Below are 4,961 nucleotides of genomic sequence, written 5' to 3'. Positions count from 1 at the left end.
GATGAAGAAGAGCGGGACAATGTTGGAATTGTCAGTTGTTGTAATAACTCTAATGTGGAAGGTTCTGGACCATCTAGATTATTCTTGGGAATGGGGATGGAGTTTCTAGTCAGAATATTAATGAGAGTTGTCTGTATGGTGCTTTTCTTTTTTTCTTCATATATTTCTCAGTAACATCTCATTGCTTCCTGAATCTGCATATCAACTTTAGCAAAGCAATCAGTGTTTGCATCCATGTTTTCAGGAAACTGAAGCCCCTGATTTAGTTTAGGAAAAACTCCAGTTAATCCTTTCACTGTAAACTTTTTTTGACAACTTCTCTCCTTCCTCTTCTTCATTATTTCTTTCTTCTTCAGCATTTCTTTCCTCTTCAAAATCCATTAAGTCCTGGTCTATCAATTCTTATTCTTCATGATCTATGACCTGTTCCAAATTGGCAATATCAAGTTCTAAATTCAGCCTTCTTGCCATAAGGGCAATTTTTCCACTGATTGGTTCCATCCTATTATCCTGATCAAATGCTTGGAGCATGTTCACATAACTCAGTAATTTTTTCCATATCCTCTGTGTATATTTTTCAGCAACTTCCTCCCAGGAAGATGCAATGTTTCAGGTATACTATCAGTTGTGTCGTTTGTCATAACTCGAATAAGTCCTAAGCTGGGGACAACCTGTATTTGTTTCTCGAAGAATTGAGTGAATTACAGTAAAATTGGTAAAAGCTGGAGCCTCTGTAAGTGGGGAACTCAAATATTTCTCACTAATAGAGAGCTATAGAAAAATGACAAGACTGTACCCCATCAAAGGTGAAAATCTATGAGACCCAGAAAAACAAGGCAGTCCTGACAAGTTCCAGGTCTCACAAATTTCACTGTAATTATGAAACTATCTAGCCTAATGCTTTGATGGGGATGGGGGAGAATAGCTCTTTAACAAATTTCTGAAATATTTCCATGGAAATTGGTATATTGTAAATGTCTATTCCTTTTGTCTATTTTTTCCAGAAATTTACCCATTCCAATTAAGTTTCAAAATTTGTTTGAATTATTACTGAACAAAGTATTTTATTAAAATAGGTTAATGAAACAGACTTGGGAGTCCTGAAACAAACTCATACATCCATGGTTAATGTGTTTTCTACAAAGGTGCCAAGGCCATTCGTTGGGAAAGAACAGTGTCTTCAAAAAATAGTGATGAGAGAATCAACATACGAAAGAATAACTTTGGATCTTTACTGCACACCATGTACAAAAATCAAAATGGATCAAAGACCTAAAAGTAATGGCTAAATATTTAAAACAGAAGAAAACATAGATGTAAATCTTCATGACCTTGGAATTGGAAATGGTTTCTTAGATACGACACCAAAAGCACAAGCAACAAAAGAAAAAATAAGATAAATTAGACTTCATCAAAATGAAAAACTTTTGTGCATCAATGGACTCTATCAAGAAAGTACAGACACACCAGTAGAATGAAAGAAAATATTTGTAAATCATATATCTGATAATAGTACCCAAAATACATAAAAATTCCTAAAACTCAAGAGCAACAACAAACAACCCAATGAAAAATGGGCAAAGAACTTTAATAGACATTTCTCCAAAGAAGATATACAAAAAGGCAATAAGCACATGAAAAGATGCTCAATGTCATTAGTCATTAGTGAAATGCAATCAAAACCACAATGAGAAACCACTTCATACTCACTAAGTTGACCATAAAACAAACAAACAAAAACCAGAAAGTAACAAGTCTTGGCTAAGATGTGGATAAATTGAAGCTCTCATAGATTGTTGGTGGGAATACAAAACGACACAGCTGCTGTAGAAGACAATTTGGTAGTTTCTCAAAATGTTAAACACAGAATAATCATATGACCCAGCAATTCCACTTCTAGGTATAAATCCCAAAGAATTGAAAATAGGTTTTCAAACAAGTATGTGTTCACAAATGTTCACAGTAGGACTATTCACAATAGACAGATACATGGAATATATGTACGTTAGAATATTATTCAGCCATAAAAAGTACAGATACATGCTACAATGTGGATGAATGTCAAAAACATTACAAGTGAAATTAGCCAGACACAAAAAGTCACATATTTTATGATTGCACTTATATGAAACATTCAGAAAAGGTGTATCTATAGAGACAGAAAGCAGACTGATGGTTTAAAGGGACTGGGAGCAAGAAGGAATGAGCAGTGACTGTTTAACAGGTATGGAGTTTCATTTCTGGCATGCTGAAAATGTATTGGAACTAGATAGATGTGATGGTTGCACAACATCGTGAATGTACTAAATTCTATTGAATTGCACACTTTAAAATGGATAATGATTGATTTTATGTTGTGGGAATTTCACCTTGTATAGGGCTTCAATAACAAAGTAGCCACAAACTGATGGCTTAGAACAACAGAAATTTATTCTCTCAAGTTCTGGAGACTTGTTGTTAGTTGGTGTTATTGACTGAATCGTGTCTCCCCCAAAATGTGTGTCAACCTGGCTAGGCCATGATTCTCAGTATTGTGTGGTTGGTTGTCTACCATTTTGTCATCTGATGTGATTTTCCCATGTGTTGTAAATCTTACCTCTATGATGTTAACGAAGTAGGATTAGAGGCAGTTATGTCAATGAGGTAGGGCTCAATCTACAAGATTAGACTGTATTTTGAGTTAATCTCTTTTGGTATATAAAAGCAAGAAGCGAGGAGAGAGATGGGGGGCCTCATACCACCAAGAAAGTAGTGCCAGGAGTAGAGCGGGTCCTTTGGACTCAGGATCCCTGTACTGAGAAGCTCCTAGACCAGGGGAAGATTGATGACAAGGACCTTCCTCCAGAACCTACAGAGAGAGAAGGCCTTCCTCTGGAGCTGGAGCCCTTAATTCAGACTTCTAGCTTGCTAGACTGTGAGAGAATAAACTTCTGTTTGTTAAAGCCATCCACTTGTGGTATTTCTGTTACAGCAGCACTAGATAAGTAAGATCGTTGTCTTCGAGTCAGTTCCGACTCATGGCAACTCCATGTGTGCACAATAGAATTGATCCATAAAGTTTTCAAGGCTGTGACCTTTTGGAAGTAGGTTGCTAGGTTTGTCTTCCAAGGCACCTCTGGGTGGGTTCAAACTGCAAACCTTTCAGCTAGTAATTGAGTACTTAACAGTTTTCACCACTTACAGAAGCTAGAAGTCCAAAGTCAAAGCATCAACAGAGCCAGGATCTCTCTAAAGGCTCTAAGGAATGATCCTTCCTTGCCTCTTCTATCTTCTGTTGGTTGCCGGCAGCTCTTGGTATTCCTTGCCTTGTTGATGCAACATTCCAGTCTCTACCTCTGTCTTCACATGGCATTCTCCCTGTGTGTTTCCATGTTCAAATATCCCTCTTCTTATAAGAACACCAGTCATCGGATTAGGGCCCAACCTCATCTAGTATGACTTCATCTTAACTTAATTATGTCTGTAAAGACCTTATTTCCAAATAAGGTCACATTCACAAGTTCCAAGAATTAGGACTACAACATATCTTTTGGGGTAGGGGCACAATTCAAGCCATAACAGTCTATCCTCTGACCAACCAAAATTCACATCCTTCCTATGTGCAAAATATATTCACCCTTTCTCAATATTCCCTGAAGTATTAACCCATTCCAGCATCAAATCTAAACACAAAATCTCATTTAAATATAATCAACTCTAAAAGTCCCAAACCTCATCTTCTAAATCATGTAAATATCTTAAATGTTAAGAATTCTTTCATTTACTATTTGTTACCTTTTTGTAGAAGAGGAATAAACCTTTTTTCATTACCTATTACTTTCCTTAGGGCTATCTGCATTTCTTTGTTTCTTAAACTATAAACGATGGGGTTAAGCAGAGGTGTCAGCACTGTATATGTCATAGCATATCTTCACCAAATGATCCACTGATCTTGGGCTTCAAATAGACAAAGGAAGCAAATCCATAGTGTATGGACACTACAGTGAGGTGGGAAGAGCAGGTTGAGAAGGCTTTATACCTACTTTTGCAGAAGGCATCTTTACAACTATGGACACAATGAAGACATAGGAAACCATAATCAAAATCAAGATGCCCACCAGCACAAAGGCAGAGAGCACAAAAATAAATATTTCATGAATAAAAGTGTAATCACAAGCAAGGCAGACCATGGGTGAGATGTTACAGAAGAAGTGCTGGATGATTTTGGAGTCACAAAATGACAAGTTGAATACAGTGATGACAATGCATAGAGAAACCAAGAACCCAACCACAAAAGAGGCCATCATCACCTGACAGCAGATGCTGCAAGTCATCAGCATGTGATAGTTCAATGGGTTGTGGGTAGCAGTGTAACGGTCATAGGACATGGCGGCCATGATGAAGCAGTTGTTGGCTGCCAAGCCAAAAAAGAAAAACATTTGTGTAGCACATTGAGGAAGAAAAATGGTTTTGCTGTCTGATAGCAAGTCCACCAGTGTGTGCGGAATGATTACCATAGTGGCACAGGTTTCTGAAAAGGATAGGCCACAGAGGAAAAAGTACATGGGAGTGTGAAGGCTGTGACTGAGCTTGATGGCCACCATGATGGACACATTTGCAGCTAGGATGGCCACATGGGAGAAGAAAATCACCACAAAGAGGAGACCCTGTAGGTCTGGGAAACTGGAAAATCCCCACAGAAGGAATGTGGTCACTGTTGTATGATTGTCCATCCTCCTGGTAGGCTCAACAGCTATTTCGCACAAGGTGCAGATGTGCTTGAGGTCAAGACACTGAGGCAATTTTAAAGTGCTCCTTCTGCACTAATGTCAACTGGACTTTAATCAAGGGCTTCCAGACCAGGGCAAGACAACTCTTAATGTGATAGCCTGAGATAAGGAAGCTAGGTGCATCTGGCTGAAATCAAGGTCAGGTGTCTGAGTGAAGAGAAGAAAGATTCTTGTAGGAGAATCTGTATAAAT

The 4,961-nt window shown here is 38.1% G+C and overlaps 1 pseudogene; it reads right to left on the bottom strand.

Moving 5' to 3' along the window:
• Nucleotides 1-3,763: 3,763 nt before the first annotated feature.
• LOC111821634 (olfactory receptor 10T2-like) lies at nt 3,764-4,712 on the bottom strand (annotated as a pseudogene).
• Nucleotides 4,713-4,961: the final 249 nt, after the last annotated feature.

The sequence above is a fragment of the Trichechus manatus genome, unplaced genomic scaffold, assembly GCF_000243295.1.
Source record: "Trichechus manatus latirostris isolate Lorelei unplaced genomic scaffold, TriManLat1.0 scaffold00006, whole genome shotgun sequence".
NCBI lineage: Eukaryota > Metazoa > Chordata > Mammalia > Sirenia > Trichechidae > Trichechus > Trichechus manatus.
The sequence above is the reverse complement of the archived record's forward strand: the minus strand, read 5'-3'. Positions and strand labels throughout refer to the sequence as shown.